This window comes from Protomyctophum parallelum (assembly GCF_964188405.1).
Source record: "Protomyctophum parallelum genome assembly, chromosome: 7".
Classification (NCBI taxonomy): Eukaryota; Metazoa; Chordata; class Actinopteri; order Myctophiformes; family Myctophidae; genus Protomyctophum; species Protomyctophum parallelum.
Window position 1 is genome coordinate 39,589,881 of NC_139705.1, and position 16,077 is coordinate 39,605,957.

Sequence of the window (16,077 nt, forward strand, 5' to 3'; positions counted from 1 at the left end):
GCAAGGACTCGGAGTGAATTGCCAGCTGCATGGGTTATTTCTGCGCCATTAACACAGAGGAGGACAGTCAACCTGGACGGACAACATACAAACAACGCATTCCAAAGACGGCGGAGCATGTTTCCATCTTTTCCAAGACCAAGAAACAACGTAGCCTACATGGTTTCATTTCCTAGCCAGTTGATGATGGCACCTGCGAACGGAACCTCGACGGCGTCACGCGTAAAGTAGGTTACATGCTTTGAAACGTTGTAGGCCTACATATTTGATATAGTTTTTGGGCAGTCGAACTCAGTCGAATCCAATGCTGTCAAGTAAGCTATAGTTGCCTAAAACCATGCATGACATTATGGACGTAAACGGTGTTCGCGGAAAAGCACTTTGGAATTGGGTGATGAACTGAACTCCGACTCTCCGAGCACTTGCTGATTGGGTTCGTCCGCGCCAGCTGGATTTGGACGTCAGATATGAAATTAAGTGGTTGGTCACACTTGTTTTGTCTTTGTCTTTAATGAGGAAGGACTCACGAGCCATGGGGTGAACGCTGAGATGATAGACCGTGGGGACATTTTAACGTGGGAGGGAACATATCTTTTCTCTGTTATGTAATGCCTCACAAATCCGGATAATTAGAGGTAGATCATAGCTAACTACTCCCCCACACCCCTTACCCCCTTCCCTGGTTTGACTCTAGGCCTACAATGTTGGATGGTGTTTTAGGGAACAACTACAAGTTGATTTATTTTTAAGGAAATATCGAAAGATGATAAACTTGATCTTCAAATATGGCAGCACCCTCAACTCCAAATGCCCCTGTCCCTGACTCCCTGTGAGCATTGACTCTGTAGTGTTGGCATCATCAGCTCTAAACATGGGAAACCAGAAAATGTGTTGCATTTCATTTCATTTTCTTTGCATGGCGTTGCAGCCTTTTCAATGGATACTGACGAGTCATAATCCGCCTCCCTTTGCGGAGAGATTCGTGGACATGTGATTATCTTTTAACACCGCAGCACCTTTTGTTCATGTGACCTCATGTTTGTGAACCTGTGAAATCTATAGTTCCTCTCCCCGGTCGCCCCGGTCCGTCCCTCCCTCCCGCCCAGTCATCTGGGGCTGGTGGGGGGGGTGGTGGTGTCGGTGCCATTGGTACCATGGAGAGCAGCCTGGCGGAGAGCCCCAGCCGTGCAGTGGAGTACCTCTTGGAGCTCAACAACATCATCGAAAGCCAGGCCAAGCTCCTGGAGAGCCAGCGCCGGCGCATCGACGAGCTGGAGGAGAAGCTGAACCGGGTCAGCCAGGAGAACCAGGACCTGCGGCAGGACAGGACCGCTGACACCCCCGAGCAGAACCACAGCTCGGGCCAGCCTCTGTCCCTGCCCATCCATCATGGCGGTGTCGGTAGCAGTGGCAGTTCCCCGACGGCGCCGGCAGTTCCAAAGACGCAGTCGCCGTCATCACCATCACCATCACCATCAGCAGCAGCAGCAGCAGCGGTGGCAGGGCCTGCGGCGGTCACCCCAGGGCCTGGCAGAGAGCGGAAATCCCACACCAGGCTGACCAGAGGCCAGTCCTGCAGTTCCTCCACGACCGAGCAGGAGCGCAAGAGGCTGGAGCATGCAGACTGCACAGATGGCCACGGCAGCTCCACCATACGCAGAAAGTAAGTTCTCTGTCACCTCAGGTCCCCTGCTGTGTTTCATGTCGTCAGCTATAGGGAACACCAGGCAGTGGTGGTGATGATGATGATGTTGCTGGTTCATACAGATGGAGAGTGTGGTAATGAATGACCATAGTGCAGAAGTGTAATATCTGGCTTGGCTTTTAACCACTTAAACCCAATATACTGTGTGTGTGTGTGTGTGTGTGTGTGTGTGTGTGTGTGTGTGTGTGTGTGTGTGTGTGTGTGTGTGTGTGTGTGTGTGTGTGTGTGTGTGTGTGTGTGTGTGTGTGTGTGTGTGTGTGTGTGGAGACCATGTATAATTGTTTATGTGCTCTGTGTAACCACTTAAAATCTACATTGTATACTTAGTTATCCTAGCCCGGATGTATTGTAGCCTTTCGCATTTCCCTTTCATTCAGGGAAATTAAAAATTGTCCTCCTTTTTCCCCCAGTCTACACGAATCTTTGCCGAAAATAGCCAATCTACAAGCTCACAACGCATCTCAACACGAACGTGTTGTGAGCTTATAGATTTCTCCAAATGTTTGCCCAAGAGTAGAGACACACTAGGATTCATGTTGTTATTGTGGGCATATGATTTCATTAGTGCGGGTCATTTCATTTGCATTTCATCTGGCTTCAGTGGACTGTAAGGTGTGTAGGAGTCGTGAGACCTCTTGGTAGGTACAGGTTCATTGCATACACAGAAAGGCCCCTCAGGCCTTTCTTGAACTTTTCAGACCTGCAAAGATATCTTCTTTGTAACATCTACCCACCGCATCCGGTCCAAACACAAGCTGACAAGCTGATCTGCAGGTCACAGTGTTGGAAGCAATGCCTTGGCAAACAAATACATATGTTAGTGTTATGCGTTTTTAACTAAACAAACATGCACTACACACACACGCACACGCACTACACACAAACACGCACTTCACACAAACACGCACTACACACACACACACACAACAGGCACACATGCCTGTGTAGAGTCTGCTTATGTTGGCAGTTGAAATAGAGTGGTTTCTTTCTTAGTGATAATAGCCCATTGTTTCTTGTATGCAATTATCATTACTGGATTATGCCTTCCATGTGTCTGCCTTCTTATGATCACAAATTCACAATCCATTAGTCAGTGACTGATTCAGATGAGACCAAATCTCTTATTGATTGGAGTTTCTCTTCCACCTGATGCCTCGCTGCTTCCCCGCTGTCGTCCCGTGGGGTGAGTTAGTCACTAGATCCAAGCACATATTAGGTGTTTATGTGGGCGCTAAATGTGTTGATGAATTGTGCAAATGTAGATCATGGTGATTCTCCCCTGTTAATTGCCAACAGTATAGCTGTATATACCCACTCTCTGAGATGCAGACTCAGACGAGCGTGTCACCACAAGTGTCACATTTAATAAACGGCAGCCAGCGGCGCTGTGGGCCCATGTTGTCCCTTCCTGGATGTGAGTCACCCCCCCCCCCCCTCCTATTCAACTGTATTGTACAGTACATGTGATTATTAGCTTAGGGTCAGTGATGGAACCCCTACCCTGATAACAAGAAAGCAGTGTTTACATTGGCCATGCTCCTGTCAATCTACAGACAGATTAGATTATATAGAGAAAGAGAAATTGAGAGAGAGACAGCGAAAGAGAAGTGAGGAGAGAGACAGTGGGAGACAGTACAGCGAGAAAGAGGACTACAAATCGTTTTGAAATGCTGAAATACTGCTGTCAATCTTTTCAAGAGTTTATCCCAAGCTATGGATGTATAACTACAGTATGTCTCACAGAAAATGCACAATTCTTATGGTTTCGTATGATAGTTTATGTTTTCTCTAAATTGAAACAGTCTCTGCCAGGCCGAAGGCGTGGCAGAGACTGTTTCAAGACTGTTTTGCACCTAGTCTGTCCGTCCATCCATCTGTCCGTTTGTTTGTCTGTGAAGGCACTGTTGGCCCAATCAGCGTGAAACTTTGCAAGCATGGAGGGAGAGAGCATTTTTCACATTGCCTTTTATTAACATTTTTATAATTACTCCTACAGATTACTCCTAACATTACGCAAATCGTCTCTATACGCATTACACATTATCTCTATAGTCATGTGATCAACACGTACTGTATCTGTCTGAATTTTCATATTCCATCCTGATTGGCTAAGATTAGCATCTAACAGTGGCTTGTTTTGAACAAAATGCCTTAAATCATAAACGCAGCATCCAGTTGCCGTGAAACATTGCAAGCATATTCCGACTAGGCCGAGGAAGACATGCCACCCTTTTCACATTGTCCTGTTATACCACCACCTGGAGGCAGGTTTTTGCAAAACACATTTTTTAAATATTACTCCTATAGATTTTGTCTAAACATCACGCAAATCTGCATACATTATCTCTATAGTGATCAAGTTGGATCTGGCTGGCGAATTCCGAACTTTGCCGTCCCTACTTGAATTGAGAGAGAGGAGAGAAAGAGAAGGAAGGAGTGAGACCCTGTCCCAGCATGCTTTGCACTAAAAGAGAAACACACACTGATCCACCATCTGTTAATGGGTTGAGAGAGAGACCTGGGGAGGGGGGGAGGGGGGAAGGGCCATCTTTGATTCTGTACAATTATTTTTGGGTCTTGGCTACAGAGGAGTGGTTGTCGTTGCGTCTGGTGTGTGTGTGTGTGGTTTTTGTGGTTTTTGTGTGCGCGCGCACAATGGCATGTGCCTGCCTAAGCAGGTCCGTGCAAGTACACGCCACATGTGAAATGGGGAGGGTGAGAGATTAATTAGTGTGACCAGAGAGAGTAATTAAACTGGCCCAGGGGTGATAATTACTGCTGTGTGTACAGTATATGTGTGTGTCCGCGTGCGTGCCTGCGTGTACAGTAGAACAGTGGTTCTCAAACTTTTTCATGCCAAGGACCACCCAAATTGCATGTGGCCACGGATCCCCTTCTGAAAATGTTTGTGGCAGGGACCACCAGAAGAGAAGATTTGTGTACAAAAATAATCAAAACTAGAAAAAGGTCTCAGGTCAGGGATGTTTGTTGTGGGCGCGCATTGTTTGGGAGCGACTTAAGTAGATGGAACTGTATTGTGTTGTAGGTAGAGGATGTATTATCACAGTATTAGGATGATGCTGAGTTCATGATTTGAGGCATTTTGTTCAAACTACACCTGCAAACTTTGATGTCAATCTTAGTAAACCACGATAGAATATAAAAATGTTTTGTAATAATAATCAAAATATACAAAGTAACTTGTAACTACATTTTTCAAATAATTGTATAGTGGAGTAAAAATTATATATAAAATATTACCCTCTGAGATGTATAGTAGAAGTATTGAAAAAGTATTGAAGTCCATAATTGCACTGAAGTACTCGAGTACATCGACTTAGTTACTTTACACCACTGCTAAAGCGTACGGGGTCCTTGAAATTAAAATGTTTGAGAACTGCTGCCTCCCCCTGGCCAGCCGGGGAGTCTGATGGAGGGGAAAGGAACTGGTTGGAAATAACGTGTTCCTTCCACGCGCTACGTCCAACCGGGGAAACTCCCCCCTGTCAGGTGAAAAGAACTTGGACTCCTCATGCATTCATTGAAGGAATGATGAGGCCAGTCTGATCTTTTTTTTCTGCTGCTCTATAGTATATCTCCATCACCGTCCTCCACCTCTATCTCTGCACACTGAGCACACTGTTGTTCTGCAGGGAGACGACGACGGTGTCTTTGCACCGGAAATAGATGATCTATAAGCTCACAACGAGTCGCTGACGCGATCAGTTATTTTGGCGCCCTTGTATGACAGCTTAAATTAGGCAGAATGATGTGGAGAATGATGCTTATGAGCTTTTGTTTCAGTGGAGGACAATGTGTTGCATCTCCTTCACACTTACTGTGCCCTCTCTTCCCACTGCAGCAGATATGACTCAGAGAGACAACCAAGATGCAGAAATAAAATTGCTTTTGTGGTTTTGCTCCTCTCGTCCTTATCTTCTGCTTATTCTGACTAAAAGAACAATCTGCTCTGCTTTCTGATTGTCACTGAATGGACGGCCGATTATCTCCAGGAGATGTTTTGTGTGTGTGTGTGTGTGTGTGTGTGTGTGTGTGTGTGTGTGTGAGGCTAATCGTGCATGCTACTACTAGGCAATAGGCATCAGCATATATTTCCGTGCATGCTCACCACGCTGATCGCAGGCCAAGGTCAAGGACCTCAATTCTCAACACTTTAGCAAAGCGGTCATCAACAGCTATGTCATTTTATTTATTTAGAGAGCAGAGCAATCATCCCTCCAGAGATTATAAGTGTGCGAAAATAATACCTTTCTGAAAACATTGTTTGTCATAATAACATGTTTTGGGTGATGTGATCAGGGGATCCCAGGGCTGCACTACTATTTCATGCCTGTAGGTAGACATACATGACAAGGATATATTTAGACAGCGTCGGATGTTGTATGCGCAAGGAAACATGCTGTGTAGAAAATTTAGCATGTGCTCAGTACCAGTGAAGACCTCACTTTTTAAATCCTTCTGTACACCCCTGTACACCGCCCACCTGTGGTGCCGCTACAAGCAGGCCAGTATAAGACGATTGACAGTGGCATACAATGACTGTATGAGGCTGCTTCTGAGAGCTCCAAGAAGCTCCAGTGCAAGCCAAATGTTTGTCAGTGTTGGGGTTCCCACCTGCTCTGCTGTGCTACGAAATCTTATGTACAAATTGTGTTATGTACATGTGTAGGGTATCTGAGTCAGTAAATGACATCATTAATGTCATGACTAACACAATATGTAGTTCTGTCAGGTTCTCCTCCAGACTATGGAACCATTGGCGAACTTGTCTGTATGTTCGAAACTGAATATGATTGAACTCTTTTTATTGTATATTTCTTTCTATTTTTTATTATTCTTTTTATCTATTGTGTTGTTGTACTGTACTGTGATATGGATTCCCCTGAGTCTGCAATAAAGAATCAATCAATCAATCTACAGTATACTGTAGGTAGGCTATGTATGATACTCGCTAGGGCTTGACACCGAAACGCGTCTGTGTATGCTGCCCGTGCCTTATTATTATTTTCTTACTTGTCAGGACACTGAGCTAACCTCATGACTCTGAGGGTCAACGTTGGGTCTGCTCTGCTCGGTCTGTGTTGACATGGTGGGAAAAGTACTCACATGTTTTACTTATGTAAAAGTATCACTACTGAAATGTAGAATATTCTTGAGTAAAATTATTGGTATCAAAGTAGATATTTCAGTGTGTTCTGTGCAAGGCTCCCTGGCATGGAGGCATCTTTGTGAGAAGAGTGGTGGAGGCAGGCTGGCATGGTGAAAGTGTTTACATAATAAGAGCGGTTAGAGCACAAGCTTGTATGTGTTTCAAGAACCATCAGTAGAGAATAAGTTTACAAATGGGTCAGCCGCTATTGATGACGAATGAAACATACTAGTGTGTAACATGTAAAAGTGGATGAAGATGTAGCAGATGAAAGATGGACAAGATCTACTCAACAGCTAATGAAGGGAGTACTTAAGAGTACTCTTAAGAGTCTTACTTTCACTGTGAATACTGTGGCTATATTGATTTGGTCACTCTCTCAGCTAGTATTGATTATTTTCTTTTTCTCAATGTCAAAACATTTTCTTTTCTTTTTAAATATGTTTTTATTAGTAGAAAGTTTGATAAGTCAAACTCTTTTTTTTCAAGACAATATTAAAAAAAAAAAAAAAAAAATTAAAAAACAGTCCAAACAAGCAACCATGAATACATGCCATTTGAGTATAAACAATGGGACATAAGAAAATGAAACGAGAATTACAAAGACAGTAAAAATATATAATAATAATAATATATGTTATCCAAGTACAAGAGATGGTCACAAGTTATGCTAGTAATAATTGAATCGTAATGTTGTCATATAACACCCCCTATCAATTATTTACACCTTTATTGACAATTCAGGCAATAATTTATAAAAAGTAAAATAAATAACCCAATAATATTGGGTTACTAACTTAGTTAATATTATTAACTAAGTTAGTCCGTCGGAAGTACTCTCAGATTTTCTAAATAGGTGATAAATGGCTGCCAGCTAGAGAAGAACTTTTCTATTGAACCTCTAATTTAAAAAAAACATCATATCCATAAGCCACATAGCCACCAAAGGAGAGGTTGGAGATTTCCATCCTAATAGTATTCACAACATTTTCTGAGTGACGTTAAAGGCATATTTGTCGTTGTAGTGTACAATAGAGTTCTAATCTTTCACACTTCTTGAGGACCTGACGCTTTGGGTGAATAGTGTTTTATCCACTTTAAAGGTGATGTTGTGTTTTTATTTTCACTGTAGGAGTCAGAGAAACATCCATGGCCCAGGCTTCTTTCGAAAATTGTGAAAGTTATGGTTGCTGTGGAAACTGTGAAATGTTCCCAGAGGGAAGCTCCAATATGTTAGCACCAACACCCCCACCCCCTCACCCCCAACCCACCTGCCAGGTCCCATCATGGGCCCACAGTTTCAGTACTAATGGGTCCATTTGGTTCCATTTGTACACTCTCAGAGTTAAATTAGCATTGATTTTACAATATAAATTGGGGGTCCCAGAGATAGAAATGCCATTAAATGGGGGTCCGTAGACTAATGCATGTCAAACTGGGGGTCCTTGAAATTAAACTGGTTCAGAATCACTGCTAGAGCCGTAAAAATCTTCTCTTATGGGAGTCCCTGGCATATCTTTTCAAATGGGGGTTCTGCGGGGCTAATTAGTGTCAATTTGGGGGTCCTTGAGTTTAAAAAGTTTGGGAACCACTGCATTAGAGGGACCCGCCCGGGTGAGTTCCTGTGGGTCTGGAACCCCCACACGGAGTTATAGTGAATTTGTACACCCCCAGAGTTACAGACTCGTTAGGATCAATGTTTACCCCTGGTGGTCCCCGGACCCCGTGTTGAAATCCAGCCACTCATACTGTACTTCATTGACTGGAGTCCCCTACATTTTGCCCCTACACCAAATCTCCTTTCTGAAAATAGGCGAACTATTCATGTTGCGCTTATGCATTGTGAGCTTGTGGATCTTCTATTTTTGACAAATACCCCCCCCCCAGCCCCAGAATTGGGACGCTAGGGTTCAATAGACAGTTCAATAGATAGTTAAATAGACACTCTTCACCTCTGCCCGGCTTGTCTCGTTTGGAATAACACCAACACCACTTGTCATTTGCTTTGTTAATTTGGCAGCTGCGTGTGGAACGCAATCATGGCTGAACAACAGGCGCACTAAATTAGAGCCAAATTAGCACTTGGGGAGTGTTATTAGCACGGGCTGCGTGGCGCGGGGAAGGTTTGTGAAAGCGAGCTGTCACTTCATGCATCAGTGCCACTTAAAACCTTATACACTTCATTGACCAACCTCCCTCGGGGTTGGGCTATACTCCTCCTTTTGTCCCTCTACACCAAATCTCTGGCGAAAATTCTGCAGAAGATATCGTGATGACTCATAAGTGTGGCCGTATACGTGGTGCTTGGCGGAGGATAGTTTTTCACATGTTTCACACATTGAATTCAGCACTGAAGCACTTCCACAGTGACATCAGACATATACTGAAGGGTACCTCAGGACATTTCATTCCTGTGATGTTTTTATTTATTTATAATAACTTGAATTTATATAGCTCCTTTCAAGAAACCCAAGGATGTTTATCACAATGTGAGCCTGTGGAGCTGCTATTTGCATTATATTAGAAACTACTTTTTGAATGAATAACTTCAGAGTTCTGTGTTCCTATAGGGTCAGTACCACACAACCGGGTCCCAAATTAGGTTATGAGAGCCTTATCTGAGACCCAGCTATATAAACGTATTTGGAACAAATCCACGTGAAATAATAATCACATTTGGAACCGTTTCCGGAACCTTTTTATCACACTGTCTGAGATGTGGAGTTCACGTCTGCTGTACAATTACAGCCAGCCAGCGGTTCTTCAGCTCTGACTCTGAGAGAGTAGTTACAGACCTGTAAGGGTCTATTGGAAACCCTGGCTATAGGAATCATTAAAGGGGAACATTTAAGGAATCAGACCATTAAGAAGGAGTTGTTAAGGAATCAGACCATTAAGAAGGAGTTGTTAATACACAAAGGAATGGATCCCAACGCTAAACACAGCACCAGGTTTTTCAGGCACACATTCTTGTACTTGCAGAGCCATATAGCTGTTTGTCACCGGGAATATTCTGGTGACTTTATCCATCGCTGTTCCTTACATGCACATACAATAGGTGGCAGTTTGAATGGGGCATGTTAGTCAAACACTTGTGTGCATGCTCCACGTAGCAGAATAGTAATACTGGTTACCGTGGGAACTGTACTATGTGGGCGAGAGACGTAGAACGGAGAGAGCAAGAGAAGAGACTAGAGGGTTGGGGAGAGAGAACGACATGCAGGTGAAAGACAGGATGGAGTGAGTGATGCAGAGACTGAAACCTGACGACAGGTGACAGGTTCCTCTTCAGAAGGACCTCAAGAGTGGCCTGGTAACATTTACTTGAGACTGAACATAAGGCGACACAGTTGTCAACTTATGGAATGAGTCCTCCTGGTTCTGTCCTTCAACTCTTTTAAATAAAGCCATTTACTTTTCTTTTTTTTTTTTCTTGGATGAATCATGGCTAAATCTGGAAACCCACACGGTTAGACACACATGCATGCGCACACAGGCAAACACGCACGCGCACACACACAGACACACCACCAGCCTACACATCAATCATAGCAGGTGTTGGTGTTGCGTAGATGGAGCTGAGTGGTAGCTGTGCACCTCCTCGTCACCGTTTTCGCCTGGCGCTCCGCGCTTGGCGAACGAACGCCCCCTCACAGTCAGTCCACACTGTTGCCAAGCAGCAGGAGACTGGAGCTCCAAGTGGGAAGCAGAGAGGAGTGAGATGCATGGGGGGTGTATGAAAAACACTTGACTTTAGGCTACAACGCAGCATGTGTGGGGTTATCCGACACTCTTTTGGGGTAGTGGGGGACCGGACCGGGGCTCACAAACTGGAGGTGGTATGAAAGGTTTACTCGTTACCAGTATCAGAACTGGCTTCATGGTCATACCAGTTTTACAGGAAATATATATATATTCTTTCTCTCTCTTTTTTTGCCCTAATAGATCATCTACAGTGCTCTCTCTGGCCAATAGGAGGCAATGGAAGTTGCCATGAAACATATTCTTTTTACAGTCCATGCATGATACAGGTGGTTTGATGTGAGTTTAAGATGCAATGTAGCATTGCAGGTGATGCATGTTTCTGCTATAGATAGACTCCACCCACTCACTGCCACCCCCATTCCTCCACGAGGTGAAGGAAGACATTTGAAGATTCAAAGAGATTTCATTAGTCACTCTCTCGCAAGTATTTGCAGTAACACGCATGTCGTTGTGACATCATGCTCCGCAGTTTGTACCAATAACATATAATATTATATAAGTACAATAACAGCTACAACAAGTTGAGAATGTACACAGTATGATAATAGCAACCGGCTTGTACAGCATATACAGTATAGAGCCGTGTGTGTTCTGTGATATTACCACCTCCACCCCTCTCCATATCCTATTTCCATTCTATTCTCTCCATCATCTCCTCCACCCCTCTCCACATCCTATTTCCATTCTATTCTCTCCATCATCTCCTCTGATTCCTCTCTTCATCTTCTGTACATTATTTTCACCCTTGCCCTCCTCCACGTTCTACCCTGCTGTCTCTCTCTCTCTCTCTCTCTCTCTCTCTCTCTCTCTCTCTCTCTCTCTCCTCCCACTCCTCTCTCTGCCACACTCCAGCTTTAAATACCCACCAGCTCACTCATTCTCTCAATGCAATTACATTATATTTATTAATTTTTTTCAATTTCAGCCTCCACTTTCTGTACTCTCTGCTGTTGATCGGCCTTAAGACCCGTGAATTATGTTTCTTGGATTATGGTTTGACCCTTTCCACCAGTGCACTTAGTGCACTGGCCCCCCCATTTTCCCTCACTGTATATTGTATCTTTTCCCTTTTTTGCTTCCCATATGATGAATTCCTGTTCTGTACTTTAGCTACATAGAAATGTCTATTTGTATGTCTCTAAATGTCTGTATGTCTTTAAATGTTTTGATGAATTGAACAATGTGGACCCTGTTGTAAACAAGTGTAATGCTTAATTGGGTCGTCCACTCACAGTTGACAGTCTTTGTATTGAGTTTGTGCTTAAAATGTACTGTAAATTCTACAAACTGTTAATAAATATTTCAATCAATCAATCAATCACAACGTGTATTATTCTGTACAGAGAGAGTGTGTGTGAGTCAGAGGGTGAGAGAGAGAGAGAGAGAGAGAGAGAGAAAGAGAGAGTGGGGGGGAGTAGAGGGGGGAGGATGAGGAGGAGGAGAGATATACCAGCAGTGTGTGGGTAGCATGTGAGTTGTGTGTGTGTGTGTGTGTGTGTGTGTACTAGGGTATTCAGGGACTCAGGCACTCGTGCTCGTGAAGCAGAAATAAGTTCCTGGAGTCTTGTCACTGTGAATGGCTCTCTTCTCTCTCGCCTATAGCGGGATGCATTAGCTGCTGCTAAAATAAAACATACGACTCACAAAACCACCACACACAGACTGAATGAGCACGGCTTAGCGTTACGTAATATTAGCATCTGGATTTCTCCACGACCAGCACATCTTCCTCTGAAGCTGATGTTCATTATTATGTGTTTTTATGTGTGCTGTCACTGTGTAGATGTAGATTTTGGAAACCCTTGTAGGCCAGGTCACATGTTCTTTCTGTTTGTCGAGATTTAATAGCCACAATATTGAAGCCAGGATCAGTGAATTCCACCGGAATCATCGGAATCTGTATCATAAACTTCATGTCTATAAAAAGTACACAATACAATGAAAGGGAGTGAAGTAAATTAAACTTCCAATACACTAACTAAAACTTAGACAAAATAGACAAAAAGGCTGAATGAGATTCTTCTCTAAATAGCAAACTGCAGTACCAGGCATCAAAGCCTCAGACGCTCAGACGATCGGATGAAGGAACAAGCAGGCAGAGATGTGAACTGAAGTGTAGATTTGTATTTATTGCAACAACCGAGACCAAAAAACAGAGTCCAGAGTGACGGAATAGCATCAGCTCTCCCGTGGCCTGTGTGCCACGGGAGCACACGGACAGACTAACCACCTGCGATGGTCAGCCTGCTAAAGACTCCCGTTTCACTTACAACCGGACATTATATGCAGTCTAACATCAAACAGAGGTTTTTGGGTGTTGGTTGATTTTACATACATAGGAATCGCAGATGCATACATAATCAAGTGACCTCTTGTTGAGACAATAGTATGCAGATCAACAACTTGCATAATAGCAGATGGCGGCCTACGTGTGTTTTCATTTACACCTGAGAGAAGCTACAGGAGTAATTAACAATGCAGAGTACTTGACTGAGTGATTGCTTTCAGCTAGACAGACAGCCGTTTCTTGAATAGACAATCACTCAGGCCTACTTAGCATCAGTGCAGTAACATTTGACTTTAGCACGGGAATGTAGTTGATTATAGCATGATATAGTATACAAATTATTGTCCATATACGACAGGAGAAAAAGCCTTTACTCAGTGGCTGTTTCCAAATGGAATTGATTACAAGCAATACAAGGTAAAAGGGTACAACCCACGCTTAGCAGCGAAACAGCCTTCTTCAGGGTCCTCCATGAATTTACTTCCAAAGAGAGTACAAAGGGAACAAGGAGTAAAAAAAAAGGGTTCCTTTCGGTTAAATGAACACTGAGGAGTACTGTAGAGCGGCTAACGAATCAGCTGCTTGTCTTCAGTGGGAACTCCATTAAAACAGCTGCTAGATATAGTTGTAGTGTCATTAGAAACTTCTATAACATCTGCTTTAAGTAAATCAGTGAGTAACTCATTACCGTCTATCTGCCGTTTATCCCTCTCTATCTCAACTCTCTATCTTCCTCTCTCCACACTCCTCAGTGTCTCCTCATCCCTCTATCTCAGAGGTGTCAAACTGGTGATCCGCGGGCCGCATGCGGCCCGCGACGTCGTCTTCTGCGGCCCGGGGGTTGGTGTCTAAAACGATAGAGTCTATCTCGTCCTCTCTCTCCACACTCCTCAGTCTGTCTCCTCCACACCTAAGTGACAGGGACACAGTGTCCTTGACAGCAGCTGGCCGCAATGACAGACCTGTCATTTCCAACATGCTAATCTGAATCTGGTGGAGAGGCCTTTTGTGTTGAATGCATATGTTGTGCATGTATTACATGAGCTTGATTTTACATTTGAGTTCCCATGGGGATTGCTATACCATAGTGTTTGACAATGGATTGGTTGTTTTATTTTGTATTAAATTAATGCATTATGTATACACATACACATAACTATTTTATACCTATTTTATGTATACTATACACATACGTACACATAAACCCATAAACACCCCCGTAGATATGGCCACCATGGGTGGTGATAGGGACAGGGTCGGTTTTAGCCTGCCTCACCAGAGTGGGCAGATGAAATTCTAGTGGGGCAACTCCAATCAAAGGTTATTGCCCATAACCTTTGATTGGGTGGGCAGGACGCACGTTTGGGTGGGCTCTGTGGACACCCAGTTTTAGGTGATAAGGTGAACACTGAGAGACGGTGGTTAGACAGAGAGATGTGTTTGGGTGAGAGGTGAAGCGCTTACCACCACGGTGTAACGTCATGTTGTATCACTATACAAGTATAAACAGGCCTTTATGGGTCTGATTTTACAGTGCAGATTGGGGTACTAGAGAAACAAATGGTATCAAATGGGAGTTTGTGGACTAATGCATAATCAAAGTGGGGTCCTTGACATTAAAATGATTGAGAACCACTGAACTCAACTACTGTATAGTGCCTTTATGGGTTTGTTGGATAGGAATTTGTGGAGGGCAGCGATCCAGGAATCCCGAGTTGGTGTTGGCTAGACCTCACTCTCGCAGCAAGAAGAAGAAGAAGTTATGGGTCCATGTGGTTCCATTGTATAGGCCAGGCCTACTCACTTATACTCTCCATTTGGACCCCTGGTAGGCCCCGGACCCGATATTGAGAAACAGTAGATTAAGTAATGCATTACAGTGACGGGAATTGTTAGACAAAAAAACAACACCTAACACCTACTGACACACGCTCATATCCGACTTCTGTCTTTAATGTTAAAGATTGCAGTCTGCATTCATTCCCCGAACAAATGACTCGGCAATAGTCAAAAGTTTATTTTATTCCTTGTTTTATGGCATGGCTCTGGACGGGGTAGCCGTCTATAAGTGGGTCTCTGTCTGTCTGTCTGCCTGGAGCTAATCTCACAAACCACTGGACCGATCACGCCCAACTTTCTTGTGCACACTGCAGCTGTAGGTGGCAGTATTGGCCCAATACTGTGGTATCAAAATGTCATGCGCTGATGCAGGTGCAATGCATTTTCTCTCTAGGTCGTCCTCAGACGAGCCCTACATCGTCGTTTCCAGTCATCCCGGTTCTCCATACATCTGGCCAGTTCGTTGGTACTTTGCGTCGTTCTTGAGTACATCCACGTATGTTAGCGTGGGACGTCCTCGTGACCGGTGCCCGTGTGTTGGATCCCACAGCACTAGTTTACTGGCTGGCAGCTCTTGGTGTCTTTGGCAGTGTCCTGCTAGTCTCATTCTCCTGGCTGCTATTTTCTGGCTCACCCTTGGCATTCCATCATACAGATTTGTGTTGGTAACATGTGTGCTCTTGTTGATGTTGAGTACTGCACGCAACATTCTGGTGTAGCACCCATCGAGAGACTTCTGCAGGGTTGGCTTCAAGGTCCAGCATTCACTGCCGTATAGGAGAACAGACTCTACCGTTGCGTAGAAGAAGCTGAGTTTGGTTTGACAGGGGAGGTTGGAGTTCCATACACTGGCCATGCCGTTTAGGGCCCTCCATGCAAGTGCCTTCCTCACTTTCAGGTCTTGTTCGGTTGAGTTGACCCATGAGCCCAGGTACTTGAAGTCATTGACTTCCTTCAAAGCAGTGCCTTCTGTTGTTGTTAGAGGTGGATGCTCTGATGGGATGTTATAGGTGATAACTTGAGTTTTCTTGGCATTCAGCCGGAGGCCAACCTTGGCACATTCTGATTCCACTCTGGTCAGGAGCTCCTGCGCTTGTTCCACATGGTCAGAGAGCAGGCTGATGTCGTCCGCGTAGTCCAAGTCTGTCAGGACTACTGTTGGGTGTCGTCTCGACCTCCTTGGTGTTATGGTGAGGCCAAGGTCCTGCTCTCGTCCATTGATGGCCTTCCTTAACGCGTAGTCCAGGACTATGACGAAGAGGAATTTAAACGAAGAGGAAGACGAAGAGGATGTTAAACTCCTCACTGTTG

General features: G+C 44.3%; 1 protein-coding gene across 1 annotated transcript in view; it reads left to right on the plus strand.

Annotated features, from left to right (window-relative positions):
* The first annotated feature begins 1,570 nt into the window (after nt 1–1,570).
* Nucleotides 1,571–16,077, plus strand: part of iqsec2b (IQ motif and Sec7 domain ArfGEF 2b) — a 51,073-nt gene continuing 36,566 nt past the window's right edge. Inside the window, exon 1 of the mRNA XM_083768899.1 lies at nt 1,571–1,663. The gene's annotated coding sequence lies outside the window, so the exon portion shown is untranslated. The remainder of the gene's footprint in view (nt 1,664–16,077) is intronic.